This window comes from Chiloscyllium punctatum, chromosome 12 (genome assembly GCF_047496795.1).
Source record: "Chiloscyllium punctatum isolate Juve2018m chromosome 12, sChiPun1.3, whole genome shotgun sequence".
Lineage (NCBI taxonomy): Eukaryota > Metazoa > Chordata > Chondrichthyes > Orectolobiformes > Hemiscylliidae > Chiloscyllium > Chiloscyllium punctatum.
Window position 1 is genome coordinate 40,489,443 of NC_092750.1, and position 18,806 is coordinate 40,508,248.

The 18,806-nt window shown below is 43.0% G+C and overlaps 1 protein-coding gene across 2 annotated transcripts in view; it reads left to right on the forward strand.

The window, feature by feature from the left end:
- Positions 1–18,806, forward strand: part of LOC140483808 (receptor-type tyrosine-protein phosphatase gamma-like) — a 706,675-nt gene that overhangs the window by 412,858 nt on the left and 275,011 nt on the right. The gene's annotated exons all lie outside the window — the stretch shown is intronic.

An 18,806-nucleotide genomic window follows, 5' to 3' on the forward strand; every position in this document is an offset into this window, starting at 1 on the left:
AACTTGTCATATGGAATAAAAGAAAATGTTTAATAGCTATTAAAGTTTCTAAATGTGAAAAGTGTTTATATTTTTGCAAGAATTGGAATAGAATCTGTTGTTCTTCTCTGAGGGGCTCAGAAGAAAATGGGAATGTTATGGGATTATAGTTCCAGTTACAGGCAAGCCAAAAGTTCAGTTTTAAAAGAAATAATTTGCTGGATACATTGCCTTAAAGTTGGAACTAGATTTTCAAAAAACCCAGACATCCTTGTTGTCCTGATCTAAGGCAATTGAATATTGAATTGACATTGAATAAAAACATTTTAACTGCAATCCTGAGGCATTGCAACTAAACTGCAAACCTGAACTCCAGACCACAACATTGGCTAGGGCCTTGAGTCAGCTCCCCTATGTCAAATCTCGCACAACGTGGGGAACAGTCAGCCAACAGTGATTTTCCCGAATTGAGTATGATTTATTGTTGTCACATGTACCAAGACACAATGAAAAGTGTTGTTTTGCATTCCTTACACGCAGATTGTACAAGATAAGATGCATCAGTGTAGCAGAACAGAGTGCAGACTTCGGAGTTACATTTCACTTCCAAGGTGACCTGGCTGCTGATCCACTTTCTCATTTAAAAATTTAAAAGTTGAAGAGCAAGGGCTATAAGATGGAGGCATTACTATTAATGTGCCTGCAGGAGTGTGAGGAGAAGGTTGTTGACATGTTGCACATGGTCTTCAAAAGACATTTGATACAGTACCACCCATGAGGCCTGTGAGGAAAGTTCTAGGTTCTGGAATAAAAGCTACAATGTGGATACAAAATTGGCTGATAAGAAACATGTTTAATGAGTATTTTTCAGGCTGCAAGAAACTTTGAAAAGAAGTGAAGTTACTTTGGGGTTGGTATGGGAACCCCGCTTTTCCTGATATATATTAATATCTTGGTGCGATAATTTCAGGGTTCGCAAAAGACACAAACGAGGGGAGCATCCTAAATCATAACGAGGATAGTGTAGATGTTAAAAAGGGACATTGGCATATCAGTGGAGTAAGGAGCTAGTAGATACAATATGCAGAAGTGGCAGGAGATTGTCACTAAGTTAAACTGCTCAGAGGGCCAGTCAGTCAAATTACCTCCTTCTCCACTGTGCCACCTTTGGGATCTGTGATTAGAATTTGCTGTCAGTTTCACAGCTGTGATAATAACAAATGCTGACAGTTGAATCATCATTGCAACTGCAAAATCCAGACCAGTACCTTCTGAATTACATTGTGTTTTGTGTTCCTTATATAGCATTTCACAGTACTTATTAAACAACTTGATTACCAGATTTTTCATGGAGTTGCTTCCTGCAAGCTAACTGACAATTTCTTAATAATTGTACAATGCATGATAAATTTGGCTAGATCTTATACAAACTGAAGTTCATGTAAAATAGAAATCAGCTTGTTAATTTTCAGCTACAGGTAGACACTTCACATTTTGCATCGCTTGTTCTTTTAATGTTGGCAGAGTGCTGTGTACTCTCTGTGCCACTCTCAACATAGTATGGGCATATTTCCTGTGGTATGCTTACAATACATATGATGATGAAATTGTTTTGTAAAATAAATTACATTATATGATATTGGTTGCTAAAGAAGTAGTATACACTTTTGAGACTGCAAATTTTAATTGTGAAGCAAATCTTGGAGACTGTAGTGTAGTTGCTGTTCAGAGGTTATGAAAGCTGAACTTCTTTGAAATGCCATTTAAGGAACTGCATAAAATTGGCTCTAAGTTCTTACTGACCTGGAAAGCTTTTTTCTGTGCAGAGCAAGTTTTTGCTGAGAGATTTGCTGAATTGGTTGGTTCTTAAGAAAGCATATACCAGACACAAACGTAAAAATGTCACCATGTGTTGTTTTGGATTGCTGGTACAGCATGTAGTCTCCAGATTCTCTGTCTTATAAATCCCCAGAACATGTTGGTAGTTTATCCTCAGCTAAAAAGTTGGCATTTACTTATTACAGGGCACCTTGTGTTGAAGCAATCCTTCCAGTTGCTCCTCAGGAATATGTTCAAATAGTCCCGTACTCTGTTTGCAACTGGCCTTTTGATGTTTTACTTCAGTATTTCGAAATGGGAATTGAAGCCTTCCTTTCAGCTGGTGAGCTTCCACAGTGAACAATGATTTTACCTTTATTAGGATAAGCAGATAACGATGCACAGCATCCTGACAGCGGTGTATTCTGGTGAAAGTAATGAGAGGAAGAGAATGCTCCAAACCTAGCACCAACTGTCTCCCTCCTCCAACCCTGGAACCAATCCATACTGCATAGAAAGTGCTGGAGAAAGATGAGAAGGTGGAATTGGTAATGCATTAACAAGGAAATTTGAAAAGGATCAATCTTTTCAGAAATGGCATGAGGGAAAACCTATATGTTAGAGTGAGCATGTTGCCATTTAGAGTCATAGAGTCATAGAGATGTACAGCATGGAAACAGACCCTTTGGTCCAACCCATCCATGCCGACCAGATATCCCAACCCAATCTAGTCCCTCCTGCCAGCACCCGGCCCAAATCCCTCCAAACTCTTCCTATTCATATACCTATCCAAATGCCTCTTAAATGTTGCAATTGTACCAGTCTCCACCACATCCTCTGGCAGCTCATTCCATACTTTCAGATGTGGAAGCTATAGGATGGCAAAAAATGACAAGGATTGTATAGTCACACTTCTGAAAATGAGACAGTTGAAGATCAAAACACAGAAAATAGGATAGAACACAACAAATTCTTATCAACCTTGGATCATAAGACCATAAAGAATAGCAGCTGGTCTCGCAGCCCCCCAAGCCTGCTCCATCAATTGATCGTGGTTGATCTGACATTCCTCACGTCCGCCTTTCTTGGTTTTCCCCGTAACTGGAGATGGAGATAATACTTTCTGCACCCGCATGTTAACTTTCTCTAATTTTTCTACAAGGACAACTCAGTCTCTCTGAAAAATTAACATTTTCCAGGTGTGCGCTCTCTAAAAATCAAATACTTTTCCATGTTTCTTACCCAAATGGATTATTTTGCATTTCTCTAGATTATATTGATATGAACATGTGTATGAATATATAAATTAAGAGCAAGAATAGATTCCTTGGCTGCTCAATCCTGCTCCACCATTCAATAAGCTCATAGCTAACCTAATACTCCACATAATTGCCTGCCCATGATAACCTTTTACCACCTTGCTTATCACGATTCTATCTATCTCTGGCTTAACAATATTTAAAAGCTCTGCTTACACAAACCTTTGATTCCGTTTACCTTTGATTCCGTTTACCATGTTCTCTATTTACTTAATGTATGCAAATACATCCGCAGCTTCTTTGCATCATTCTCATTGCCTATTTTCCCATTCAATTTATATCACCAAGAGAATTGGATACATTACAATCAGCTCTCTCATCTAAGTTGATATGGATTGTAAACAGTGAAAGACTAAGCACTGAACCGTATGCATTATCACTTGCCAGACAAACGAAAATGACCCGTTTACTTCTACTGCGTATGTTGTTAATCAGTCTTTAATCAATGTTAATATACTCACGAGTTTGTCTCATGAAAAAAATAGAGAAGTCTTGCTAAGACTATACAAGGCACCAGTCAGACTACACCTGGAATACTGCAAATGTTTCTGGTCCCCATGTCCAAGGAAAGATATACTGGCAATGGAGGCAGTCCAAAGAATCTTCACTAGGTTGATCAGAGGGAATTTCCTAAGAGGAAAGCTTGAGCAGGTTGAACGTGTGCCCATTGGAATTTAGAAGAATGAGAAGCAATCTTATTGAAATATATTACATTATTGAGGGGTCTTGACAGCATGGATACAGAGAGGTTGTGTCTCCGTGTGAGAGAATCTACGACCAGAGGGCATCATCTCAGAGTAAGATGTCACCCAGTTAGGGCAGCGATGAGGGGAATTCTTTTTTTTTCCCTGAGGGTAATGAATCTGTGAAATTCTTTCCCATAGAAGGATGCTGACGCTGGATCCATAAGAATATTCAATGCTGTGTAAGTGAATCAAAGATTATGGGGAAAAGGCAGAAAAGTGGAGTTGATGATTATCAGATCGACCACAACCTCACTGAATGGGGAAGAGAAATGAATGGCCTTTGTCTGCTCCTCTGTCTTATGGTCTTAACTGGCCTCTTCCTTCTTTGGATAAAAAGTTATCTTTCTGTGAAAGACTGTCAATTTATCAGAATGTAATTAATACTTTAAAAGCAAGACTTATTCTTGCAGTCACTCCTAGCTTATTCTTCTCAATTTTCAAATGTCCAAAGCTGACTTTCAGTTTTAAATTCTCCCTGTTTTATCCATCACATGTTACTCAACTTTGTAGAAGCTTTCAACAGAAAATCATCAACATGCATCATAAAGATCCCTGCCAGTTTATTTCTGAGATACCAGTAAAACATTGCAGAAAATACTCTCAGCTGAATGCAACCAAATTTCGAAATACTATAGCCCCACTGCATCACCTAACCACACTTGTTTAATTGCGAAAGCTTTCCTTCGGTATTATCTGCTTCCTTAGGTAGTTCTCAAAAATATTTCCTTCTGAGGAAAGGTGATGAGACGCTGGGATTATCGCTGGAGAGTTTATCCAGAGACCCATATAATGTTCTGGACACCTGGGTTCAAATCCTAACATAGCCGATGATGGAATTTGAATTCAATAAAAATAAAAATCTGGAATTAATGATGATCATGAATCCATTGTTGATTGTCAGGAAAAAAAAACAACCTGGTTCACTAATATCTTTCAGGGAAAGAATTTCCCATCCTTACCTGGTCTAGCCTACATATGACTCCAGATCCATAGCAATATGGTTGACTTTTAACTGATCCCTGGGCAATTCGGAATAAGCAAAAAATGCTGGCCCAACCAGTGAGATGCTCATCCAATGAATGAATAAAAGCAATGAAAATATCACCCTGCAAAAATGCAGCTTTTATCGCAATTGATTTATATTCCCATGAGTATGTTGCTAAACGAGCTGATAAGATTAATTTTTTATGGCAAAGGACAGTATCAAACTCTACACTAATATGTTGGTCACCAAGTTTCTTTTTCAAACACCAGAAAGAGATCTAACTTTAGCCTTATATGCCCCATCAGAGAGAGCACTTTTCTTTTTATGTGCAACTCCATTTGTACGCGATAGTTGGCAGTTCACTGTCTCGTACCTCAATGTATACTCCAAATTCTTTTCAACTTGTGTTTGGAAACTTTAATCTACTTATATTCTAATTTTTTCTGTGACCACTAAAACTGCTCCTAAGACCTTCTACTTCTCATGGTATTCCCAGTTGTTCAATAGACCTTGTCCTTCTTGAACAATGGCCCTCATTCAGCCTCTTATCTTACTCTAAAGTACCTCTACCAGATCTCTCCATCCTATGAACAGAATTCCTTTTCCTATGACAGTGCTTACTTCCAGGTTCACTTTTAGAACTCACACTGCACTTTTTAGCATGCTATAGCTTTACTGCATTTTGCCAATCCTTGGATCTGAAAACCACAAATGTTGGAGATCACAGTGGGTCAGACAGCATCTATGGAGAGGGAGAACAAGCTAACGTTTCAAGTCGAGATGACTTTTCATCAGAGCTGAAGTGAAAAATGGAGGAAACAGCATTTAAGCTATAATTTGAGGATTAGGGGAGTGGTGGGAGTAGTGGGTGTAGGGTGCTGGTGGAGAAAAAGTCTTGATGGTTTGGATTAAGTGATCAGAGTGTAAGAATGGCACAATAATGGTGTATTTCAAAGAACAAACAAAGAACAAAGAAAATTACAATACAGGAACAGGCCCTTTGGCCCTCCAAGCCTGCGCCGATCCAGATCTTGTATCTAAATCTGTCACCTCTTCTCTAAGGATCTGTATCCCTCTGCTCCCTGCCCGTTCATGTATCTATCTAGATATATCTTAAATGATGCTATCATACCTGCCTCTACCACCTCCACTGGCAACGCATTCCGGGCACCCATCACTCTCTATGTAAAGAACTTTCCATGTAAATCTACCTTAAACTTTTCCCCTCTCGCTTTGAACTCGTGAACCCTAGTAATTGAGTCCCCTACTCTGGGAAAAAAGTTTCTTGCTATCCACCCTCTCTATGCCTCTCATGATTTTGTAGATCTCAATCAGGCTGCCCCCTCAACCTCCATCTTTCAAATGAAAATAATCAAAATCTACTCAACCTTGCGCTCTCCATACCAGGCAAAATCCTGGTAAACCTCCTCTGCACCCTCTCCAAAGCATCCACATCCTTTTGGTAATATGGTGACCAGAACTGTACACAGCATTCCAAATGTGGTCGAACCAAAGTCCTATACAATTGTAACATGACCTGCCAACTCATGTACTCAAAGCCCTGCCTAATGCCTTCTTGACCACTCTATCAACCTGCATTGCCACCTTCAGGGTACAATGGATCTCTCTGTACATCAATTTTCTCAGGACTTTTCCATTTACCATATAGTTCTTTCTGAACTGGAAAATCCAAAATGCATCTCCTTGCATTTGCCTGGATTGAACTCCATCCGCCCAACTCTCCAGTCTATCTATATTCTGCTGCATTCTTCGACAGTCCCTTTCACTATCTGTTACTCCAACAATCTTAGTGTCATCTGTAAACTTGCTAATCAGACCACCCCTATCTTCCTCCAGATCATTTATGTATATCACAAACAACAGTGGTCCCAGCACAGATCCCTGTGGAACACAACTGGTCACAAGTCTCCATTTTGAGAAGCTCCTTTCCACTACAACTGTCTGTCTCCTGTTGCCCAGCCAGTTCTCTATCCATCGAGCTAGTACACCCTGGACCCCATGCGGCTTCACTTTCTCCATCAGTCTACCATGGAGAACCTTATCAAATGCCTTACTGAAGACCATGTGCATGACATCTCCAGCCTTCCCTCGTCAATCAACTTTGTCACTTCACAAAAAATTCTATTAAGTTGGTGAGACATTACTTTCCCTGCGCAAAGCCATGTTGCCCATCAGTGATAAGCCCATTTTCTTCCAAATGTAAATAGATCCTATCCCTCAGTTTCTTCTCCAGCAGCTTCCCTACCACTGACATCAGGCTCACCAGTCCATAATTTCCTGGATTATCCTTGCTATCCTTCATAAACAAGAGAACAACATTAGCAATTCTCCAGTCCTCCAGGACCTCACTCATGTTCAATGATGCTGCAAAGATATCTGTTAAGGCTCCAGCTATTTCCTCTCTCGCTTCCCTCAGTAACCAGGGATAGATCTCATCCAGACCCGAGGACTTGTCCACCTTAATGCCTTTTAAAATAGCCAACACTTCCTCCCTCCTTATGCCAGCTTGACCTAGAGTAATCAAACATCTATCCCTAAGCTCAACATCCGTCATGTCCCTCTCCTCGGTGAATACCAACACAAAGTAACCATGATGAATTTTACCCATTTTGTCTGATTCCATACATAACTTCCCTCCTTTGTCCTTGAGTATGCCAATCCTTTCTCTAGTTACCCTCTTGCTCCTTATATATGAATAAAATGCTTTGGGGATTTTCCTTAACTGTGTTTGCTAAAGATATTTCATTACCTCTTTAAGCCCTCTTAATTCCTCATTTCAGATTGGTCCTCCTTCCCCGATATTCTTCCAAATCAATCATCTAGACCTTATGAATCCTTCTTTTTTGCCTCTTAGCTAGTCTCACAATTTCTCCTGTCATCCACGGTTCCCTAATCTTGCCATTTCTATCCTCATTTTCACAGGGACATGTGCGTCCTGCACTCTAATCAACCTCTCTTTAAAAGCCTCCCACATATCAAATGTGGATTTATCCTCAAACAGCTGCTCCCAATCCACATTCCCCAGCTCCTGCTGAATTTTGCTATAGTAGGCCTTCCTCCAATTTCGCACTCTTCTCTAAGAACCATTTTCATCTTTGTCCATGAGTATTCTAAAACTTACGGAATTGTGATCAGTATTCCCAAAGTAATCCCTACTGAAACTTTAACGATCTTGCCGGCTCATTCCCCAACACCAAGTCTCGTATGGCCTGTTCTGCAGTTGGACTATCTACATACTACTCTACAAACCCCTCCTGGATGCTCCTTACAAATTCTGCTGCATATAAACCTCTAACACTCAGTGAATCCCAGTCAAAGTTGGAAAAATTAAAATGTCCGATCACCACCACTCTGTTGGTCCTACATCTTTTCATAATCTGTTTATGTATTTGTACCTCTATCTCACACTCTCTATTGGGAGGCCTGTAGTACAGCCCCAACATTGTTGCTGCATCCTTCCTATTTCTGAGCTCTGCCCATATTGCCTCACTGCTCAAGACCTCCATTGTACCCTCCTTCAGTACAGCTGGGATGGGTTACGTTCTGGCCTTCACCTTGTACATTTGACAAATGTTTACATTTTCCAGAACCTCTTCTTGCTTTCCCGATAATGATGGTATTCCTCATTTCAATGTCCCCTTCTGAAATATGTTACTTGGGTAGCTCCTTTCTGTTGTTGTCCTCTGGGATAAATAGCCTTGTCCTGCATCTCTGTAACACATCATCCATATTCAGTGTGCCCTTGTTCTGCCAGAATTTGGTCCTCATTCATGTCCAGAATATGTTTATGCGAAGTGCAGATGCCTCATTACTTTTTATGATTTGTCCAGATTCTGAATCCGTGTAATCAGTGCCACTTAACTTTAGAAACACATCATTATCGTTTGGTTATCAATCACATGCAGTAAAATTATGGTTTTTATTAATTTTATGAAACCACAGCCTTAATGAACACCCTTCTTGCTGAATGCAGGACATTCCAGTGCGCTGAAAAAGTAAAGTTAATTATAGTCCTTTTCTAAGCTTATGGATGATCACTCATTACTGTAAGAATTTTTGGATTTCTCCCAAAACCAATTGATGTGGGCTGTAGCCTGCAACTATTTGCAATGAGTTCTTCACATGGACGGCCCATGCTAAAGCAGATGTTAATTTACAACTTGGTTGGTCCATTAGGATTTTATGAAGCAGCTTGTCAATGACAGTGTCATTTTTTTTCACTTTCTCCATTACTAAAGGGACTTTGTGCTGCTGTATTCATTAGCACAATGTTCATATTTTCACACGTTTCCCTAAATTAATCATGGGATATTCATCCCCATTGTCAATTGGGACGTTAGTCAGAGCTCCCTGTCCAATCCCTATATTAATTTTGCCATCACCTCATTCCCCAGTATTCTTTTCTCCTCCCCAGTATTCTTTTCTCCTTATTAAATATTATTTTCGGCTTAGACCATCAGTTGTCACAGTTGGGGTGCTGAAAGACTGGGGGTTGGCTAACGCGGTCCCTCAATTTAAGAAAGGCAGTAAGGAAAAGCCAGGGAACTATAGACCAGTGAGCCTGACATTGGTAATGGATCAGTTTTTGGAGGTAACACTGAGGGACAGGATTTACATGCATTTTGATAGGCAAGGACTAATTAGGGATAGTCAACATGGCTTTGTGCATGGGAAATCATGTCTCACTAATTTGATTGACTTTTTAAAGAAGCAACGAAGAGGATTGACGAGGGCAGAGCAGTAGATGAGATCTATATGGACTTCAGTAAGGCAAGATCTTTATGGACTTGAGTAAGGCGTTCAACAAGGTTCCCCATGGGAGACTGATTAGCAAGGTTAGATCACATGGAATACAGGGAGAACTAGCCATTTGGATACGGAACTGGCTCAAAGATAGAAGACGGAGGGTGGTGGTAGAGGGTTGTTTTTCAGACTGGAGACCTGTGACCAGTGGAGTGCCACAAGGATCAGTCCTGGGTCCTCTATGTTTTGTCATTTACATAAATTATTTGGAGGCAAGCACAAGAGGTACAGTTAGTAAGTTTGCAGATGACACCAAAATTGGAGGTGTAATGGACAGCGAAGAGGGTTACCTCCGATTACAAAAGGATCTTGACCAGATAGGCCAATGGGCTGAGAAGTGGCAGGTGGAGTTTAATTCAGATAAATGCGAGGTGCTGCATTTTAGGAAAGCAAATCTTAGCAGGACTTATATACTTAATGGTAAAGTCCTAGGGAGTGCAGGTTCATAGCTCCTTGAAAGTGGAGTCACAGGTAGATAGGATAGTGAAGAAGACATTTGGTATGCTTTCTTTTATTGATCAGAGTATTGAGTACAGGAGTTGGGAGGTCATGTTGCAGCTGTACAGGACATTGGTTAGGACACTATTGGAATATTGCGTACAATTCTGGTCTCCTTCCTATCGGAAAGATGTTGTGAAACTTGAATGGGTTCAGAAAAGTTTACAAGGACGTTGCCAGGGTTGGAGGATTTGAGCTATAGGAAGAGGCTGAACAGGCTGGGGCTGTTTTCCCTGGAGCGTTGGAGGCTGAGGGGTGACCTTATAGAGGTTTACAAAATGATGAGGGACATGGATCGGGTAAATAGGCAAAGTCTTTTCCCTGGGATCGGGGAGTCCAGAACTAGAGGGCATAGGTTTAGGATGAGAGGGGAAAGATATAAAAGAGACCTATGGGGCAACCTTTTCAGTGTATGGAATGAGCTGCCAGAGGATGTGGTGGAGGCTGGTACAGTTGCAACATTTAAAAGGCATTTGAATGGGTATATGAATAGGAAGGGTTTGGAGGGATATGGGCCGGGTGCTGGCATGGGGGACTAGATTGGGTTGGGATATCTGGTCAGCATGGACAGGTTGGACCGAAGGGTCTGTTTCCATGCTGTACATCTCTATGATTCTAAGCAAATTACAAGGTGATTACAGTCAAATTAAAATACTGAGGTGGAGATAGGGATAATTCTGAAATGTGTTCAGGACACCTTCCTTGCTCAAGGTTCTGAATCCAACTGGGAAGGAGGCATTACTGGATCTGTTACATTAGAATGAGTGGGATAACCAGGTGTCTGCATATGAAACATTTGGGCAGGAATGATCATCACCGGATGAGGTTTAAATCACTAATGAAGAAGACTTTTGGCTGTAAGGTATACTTACCTGAATCGATATCCAGGAAATGTTGATTAGACTCGATTAGATTAGATTAGGTTAGATTCCCTACAGTGTGGAAACAGGCCATTCGATTCCACCAGTCCACACCGACCTTCCAAAGAGTAACCCACCCTGACCCATTTCCCTCTGACTAATGCACCTGACATATGGGCAATTTAGCATGGCCAATCCAACTGATTTGCAAATCTTTGGATTGTGGGAGGAAACCAGAGCATCCAGAGGAAACCCAGGTAGACGCGGGGACAATGTGCAAACTCCACACAGATAATTGCTTGAGGCTGGAATTGAACCCAGATCCCTGGCGCTGTGAGACTGCAATGCCAACTACCAAGCCACTATCATAGAAAAATGCTAGTCTAATTAGACAACTATGCAACTGTCACCTCAGATCCTCCCACTGCTGACCACTAACCCCACATTTCCATTCTGATCTGAATAGCCCCACCACCTATGTGACGCTATATTCCCCCCCAAATGACCATTGCAACCTGGTTAACCCCTTTTATGACTACCTAGGAGTGAGCCTCACTAGCCCATGATCTGATGAGCCCTCCTGTCCCAACCACCATCCAAACCACCTGTACATCTCATCTACCTGCTACCTACATAGCCATCTTGTCCCCATCTGCTGCCATTCCCATAACCACCCTGCCCACCAGCCATCCTACCTAGCTACCATTCTACTAACTTGCCAATGTACCTCCAGCTCGTTATCCACCTTCCACTGTGCACAGCTACTACCTCACCCACCTTGTCAACTTACTACTGTGTCCATCCACTAATATTCACATTTGACATATAAACCTATAGCAGCTTGTCTTCCCCAGTGTTACTTCACTATGATTGAGCTTTTGTGGGACCTTTGCTCTGTGTTCGCATGTCTACCATCCTGGCCAAAAATATGGAGCAATCTCATTGCATAGAAAAGTAGGGATGGTGCAGCAATTCAACTGATTACAGTCTTATGGAAGATTATGAGTAATGTGTTGGTGGTACAAGATGGGCAGAGGCCTATTAGGAATATAGAGAAACAGAGTATGGTAGAATATTTGACTACTTTGTGTTGGTGTTTACTAAGGAAAAGGATGATGACAAATATTGCAAGAAGCAGAGTTGACAGACATAATCAATGGCAGAAGCATTGAGACAGGATGTACTGAAAAAGTTGCCTTTGCTTAGACTGAACAAGTTGCCTTGTCCAATAGCTTGCATCCAGTTTGCTAAGGGAAATGGTGATATAGATAACAGAAGGACTCGCTAAATCTTTTAAATTCTCCTTGGGACACATTGGCATGGGGAAACGACAATACTTTGGGAGTGGTGAGAAGGATATGGTACTGGCGGTGGACTATTGGCAAACCTCTGAAGTGGCAGAGGGGCTTGTAAACCTGTGGGAGTGAAATTATGACACATCTGGATAGTAGTAACAGGATAGGTCAGAGTCAGCATGGATTTATGAAGGGGAAATCATGCTTGACTAATCTTCTGGAATGTTTTGAGGATGTAACTCTGAAGATGGACGAGGGAGATCCAGTAGATGTGGTGTACCTGGACTTTCAGAAAGCTTTTGATCAAGACCCACATAGGAGGTTAGTGAGCAAAATTAGGGCGCATTGTATTGGGGGCAAAGTACTAACTTGGATTGAAAGTTGGTTGGCTGACAGGAAACAAAGAGTAGTGATAAACGGCTCCATTTTGGAATGGCAGGCAGTGACCAGTGGGGTACCGCAGGGATCAGTGCTGGGACTGCAGCTTTTTACAATATATATTAATGATATAGAAGATGGTATTAGTAATAACATTAGCAAATTTGCTGATGATATTAAGCTGGGTGGCAGGGTGAAATGTGAGGAGGATGTTAGGAGATTACAGGGTGACCTGGACAGGTTAGGTGAGTGGTCAGATGCATGGCAGATGCAGTTTAATGTGGATAAATGTATGGTTATCCACTTTGGTGGCAAGAACAGGAAAGCAGATTACTACCTGAATGGAATATATTTAGGTAAAGGGACAGTAGAAAGAAATCTGGGTGTTCTTGTACACCAGTCAATGAAGGTAAGCATGCAGGTACAGCAGGTAGTGAAACAAACTGTCTTACCTTAGCTGTAGTCTCCCGGGTTCGTTTTTCCTCGGCCGCTGCTCCCACTCAAATGACCGTTGGTGATTAAAGGGGGAGTATTAAAGGTAAGACAGTTTGTTTCAAAATTACTTACCTGTAGCGGGCAGCGGTTTTTTTTTCTCTCTCTTCACAAAAAGAGCGGGAGCAGCAGAGGAAGTGACGGTAAACAGAGGGGCAGCCGGGAAGGAGAACGGTGAGTATAAATACTCCCCCTTTAATCACCAACGGTCATTTGAGTGGGAGCAGCGGCCGAGGAAAAACGAACCCGGGAGACTACAGCTAAGGTAAGACAGTTTGTTTCAAAATTACTTACCTGTAGCGGGCAGCGGAAGTGAGGTTGGAGCGCATAGCTGGGCGGGAAGGTAAGTGATTAGTATTTGAGTGGGTGTATTCTAGACCCCAGGTCCTACTTCCGTAGGGCCTCCCTCCCACCCTCCTCCTCTAACCTAACTTTAAAGTCCACAGGTTATTGACTCAGTGTTCTTGTTTTTGGAGACAGTGTACAGTCATGGCAGCGCAGGCGGTGGAATGTTCCTCCTGCAGGATGTTTGAGGTAGGGGTGACCACCGATACTCCTGCCGACTTCGTGTGCAGGAAATGCAGTCAGATCCTGATCCTCACCGAACGAGTTAGGGAACTGGAACTGGAGCTGGATGAGCTGAGGATTATTCGAGAGGCTGAGAGGGTGATCGATAGAAGCTACAGGGACATAGTTACGCCAGAGAACAGAGGTAGCTGGGTAACAGTTAGAGGTGGGAAGGGGAAGAAACAGGCAGTGCAGGGTTCCCCTGTGGTCGTTCCCCTAAAAAATAAGTATGCAGCTTTGGAAACTGTTGGGGGGGACAGCCTTGCAGGTGTAAGCTGCAGTGAAGGGGTCTGTGGCTCTGAGATTCAGAAGGGAAAGGGGGAGAAGAGGAGAGCGCTAGTTATAGGGGACTCTCTAGTTAGAGGGACGGACAGGCGGTTCTGTGGACATGGGCGAGACTCTCGGATGGTTTGTTGCCTCCCAGGTGCTAGGGTCCGAGACGTCTCGGACCGTGTCTTCAGAATCCTTAAGGGGGAGGGTGTGCAGCCAGAAGTCGTGGTACACATTGGCACCAACGACATAGGTAGGAAGAGGGGTGGGGAGGTCATTCAAGAGCTCAAGGAGTTAGGCTGGAAGCTAAAAGCTAGGACAGACAGAGTCGTCATCTCTGGGTTGTTGCCGGTGCCACGTGACAGAGAGGCAAAGAATAGGGAGAGAGTGCAGTTGAACACGTGGCTGCAAGGATGGTGTAGGAGGGAGGGCTTCAGATATTTGGACAATTGGACTGCATTCTGGGGAAGGTGGGACCTGTATAAACAGGACGGGTTGCACCTGAACCAGAAGGGCACCAATATCCTGGGGGGTAGGTTTGCTAGCACTCTTCGGGGGGGTTTAAACTAATTTGGCAGGGGGATGGGATCCAGACTTGTAGTCCAGCAAGTAAGCTAGCTGTGTGTCAGGATGTCCAAGACTGTAGGGAGGCTGTGGAGAAGGTAGCACTGACAGGGACTACTTGCGGACACAGAGATGGGCTCAAGTGCGTATACTTCAATGCAAGGAGTATCAGAAATAAGGTGGGTGAACTTAAGGCATGGATCGGTACCTGGGACTACGATGTTGTGGCCATCACGGAAACATGGATAGATGAGGGACAGGAATGGCTGTTGGAGGTTTCTGGTTACAGATGTTTCAGTAAGATTAGGGAGGGTGGTAAAAAAGGAGGGGGGGTGGCATTGCTAATTAGAAATGGTATAACGGCTGCAGAAAGGAAGTTTGAGGGGGATCTGCCTCTGGAGGTAGTATGGGCTGAAGTCAGAAATAGGAAAGGTGCAGTCACCTTGTTGGGTGTTTATTATAGGCCCCCCAATAGCAGCAGAGATGTGGAGAAACAGATTGGGAAACAGATTTTGGAAAGGTGCAGAAGCCACAGGGTCATAGTCATGGGCGACTTCAACTTCCCAAATATTGATTGGAAGCTCTTTAGATCAAGTAGATTGGATGGGGCGGTGTTTGTGCAGTGTGTCCAGGAAGCTTTTCTAACGCAGTATGTAGATTGTCCAACCAGAGGGGAGGCCATATTGGATTTGGTACTCGGTAACGAACCGGGACAACATTTTGGTGATGGCGACCACAATTCTGTGACTTTCACCTTGGTGATGGAGAGAGATAGGTGCGCACAACAAGGAAGTTTTTACAATTGGGGGAAGGGAAATTACGATGCTGTAAGACAGGATTTGAGGAGCATACGTTGGGAGCATAGGCTGTCAGGGAAGGATGTGGTGGAAATGTGGGACTTTTTCAAGGAGCAGATACGACGTGTCCTTGATATGTATGTACCGATCAGGCAGGAAAGAAATGGTCGTGTGAGGGAGCCTTGGTTGACGAGGGAGGTTGAATGTCTAGTAAAGAGGAAGAAGGAGGCTTACATAAGGTTGAGGAAACAAGGTTCAGACAGAGCAGTGGAGGGATACAGGATAGCCAGAAAGGACCTGAAGAAAGGGATTAGGAGAGCTAAGAGAGGGCATGAAAAATCCCTGGCGGATAGGATCAAGGATAACCCCAAGGCATTCTATGCGTATGTGAGAAACCTGAGAATGACGAGAACGAGGGTAGGTCCGATCAAGGACAGTGGTGGGAGACTGTGTATTGAGTCGGAAGAGATAGGAGAGGTCTTGAACAAGTACTTCTCTTCAGTATTTACGAACGAGAGGGACCGTATTGTTGAAGAGGAGAGTGTGAAACGGACTGATAAGCTAGAAGAGATACCTGTTAGGAAGGAAGATGTGTTGGACATTTTGAACAACTTGAGGATAGACAAGTCCCCCGGGCCTGACGGGATATATCCTAGGATTATGTGGGAAGCAAGAGAGGAAATTGCAGTACCGTTGGCAATGATCTTCTCGTCTTCACTGGCAACTGGGGTGGTACCAGGGGACTGGAGAGTAGCGAATGTTGTGCCCCTGTTCAAAAAAGGGAATAGGGATAACCCCGGGAATTACAGGCCAGTTAGTCTTACCTCTGTGGTAGGCAAAGTAATGGAAAGGGTACTGAGGGATAGGATTTACGAGTATCTGGAAAGACACTGCTTGATTAGGGACAGCCAGCACGGATTTGTGAAGGGTAGGTCTTGCCTTACAAATCTTATTGAATTCTTCGAGGAGGTGACCAAGCATGTGGATGAGGGTAGAGCAGTGGATGTAGTGTACATGGATTTTAGTAAGGCATTTGATAAGGTTCCCCATGGTAGGCTTATGCGGAAAGTCAGGAGGCATGGGATAGAGGGAAATTTGGCCAATTGGATAGAAAACTGGCTAACCGGTCGAAGTCAGAGAGTGGTGGTAGATGGTAAATATTCAGCATGGAGTCCAGTTACAAGTGGAGTTCCGCAGGGATCAGTTCTGGGTCCTCTGCTGTTTGTAATTTTTATGAATGACTTAGAGGAGGGAGTCGAAGGGTGGGTCAGTAAATTTGCAGATGATACAAAGATAGGTGGAGTTGTGGACAGTGAGGAGGGCTGTTGTCGGCTGCAGAGGGACTTAGATATGATGCAGAGCTGGGCTGAGGAGTGGCAGATGGAGTTCAACACTGCCAAGTGTGAGGTTGTCCATTTTGGAAGAACAAATAAGAATGCGGAATACAGGGTTAATGGTAGGGTTCTTGGTCAGGTGGAGGAACAGAGGGATCTTGGGGTCTATGTACATAGATCTTTGAAGGTTGCCACTCAGGTGGATAGAGTTTGTAAGAAGGCCTATGGAGTATTATCGTTCATTAGCAGAGGGATTGAATTCAAGAGTCGTGAGGTGATGTTGCAGCTGTACAGGACTTTGGTTAGGCCACATTTGGAGTACTGTGTGCAGTTCTGGTCGCCTCACTTTAGGAAAGATGTGGAAGCTTTGGAGAGGGTGCAGAGAAGATTTACCAGGATGTTGCCTGGAATGGAGAGTAGGTCGTACGAGGATAGGTTGAGAGTTCTCGGCCTTTTCTCGTTGGAACGGCGAAGGATGAGGGGTGACTTGATAGAGGTTTATAAGATGATCAGAGGAATAGATAGAGTAGACAGTCAGAAACTTTTTCCCCGGGTACAACAGAGTGTTACAAGGGGACATAAATTTAAGGTGAAGGGTGGAAGGTATAGGGGAGATGTCAGGGGTGGGTTCTTTACCCAGAGAGTGATGGGGGCATGGAATGCGCTGCCCGAGGGAGTGGTAGAGTCAGATTCATTGGCGACCTTTAAGCGGCATTTGGATAGGTACATGGATGGGTGCTTAATCTAGGATAGAAGTTCGGCACAACATCGTGGGCCGAAGGGCCTGTTCTGTGCTGTATTGTTCTATGTTCTATATTCTAAGGCTAATAGCATGCTGGCCTTCATAACAAGATGGATTGAGTATAGAAGCAAAGAAGTTCTTCTGCAGCTGTACAGGGCCCTGGTGAGACCACACCTGGAGTATTGTGTGCAGTTCTGGTCTCCAAATTTGAGGAAAGACATTCTGGCTATTGAGGGAGTGCAGCGTAGGTTCACGAGGTCAGTTCCTGGAATGGCAGGACTACCTTACGCTGAAAGACTGGAGTGACTGGGCTTGTATACACTTGAGTTTAGAAGACTGAGAGGGGATCTGATTGAGACATATAAGATTATTAAAGGATTGGACACTCTGGAGGCAGGAAACATGTTTCCGCTGATGGGTGAGTGCCGAATCAGAGGACACAGCTTAAAAATACGGAGTAGACCATTTAGGACAGAGATGAGGAGAAACTTCTTCACCCAGAGAGTGGTGGCTGTGTGGAATGCTCTGCCCCAGAGGGCAGTGGATCCCCAGTCGCTGGACTCATTTAAGAAAGAGTTGGATAGAGCTCTCAAGGATAGTGAAATCAAGGTTATGGAGATAAGGCAGGAACAGGATACTGATTAAGGATGATCAGCCATGATCATATTGAATGGTGGTGCAGGCTCGAAGGGCAGAATGGCCTACTCCTGCACCTATTGTCTATTGTCTCTAATAATTCCAAGCTGTTGGAGAGATTTAAGTTAGTTAAGCAGAGCTAGTGAAAATTCATCCAAAGCAGATTGTGTTTGGTTAATCTACTTGAATTTTTTGGGTGAAGTAATAAAAGGTTAACAAGGTGAAAGCAGTCGGAGTTGACCACATGGATTTTAAGATCATGTTTGACAAAGTAACAAATAAAAAGCTGGTTAACAAAATTGAGGCTCGTGGAATAGAAAGTTCAGTACCTTAAAAATTGGTTGAAGGACATGAAACTATGCATCCTTGCAAATGATTTGTTGTGCAGACTGGTGGATGATAGATAATGGTGCCCCCAAGAGTTAGCGTGAAGTCCACTTCAATAATCACAGGGTAAAATTTTAAAAATTGGCAATGATACCAATCTTTTGGAAAAGTTAACTTTTTGAGAAGATTTACCAGAATCATTCTCGGGATGGAGAATTTTATTAGTAGGGTTAGGTTGGAGAAACTAGGGTGTTTGCATTGGAGTAAAGGAGGATGAGAGAAGATTGATAAAATAGACAAAAACAAAGATGTCCCCATGCTTCAAAAAACATACTACAAGGACTAAGGGATTTAAGATTGAGGATTTGGGTAAGA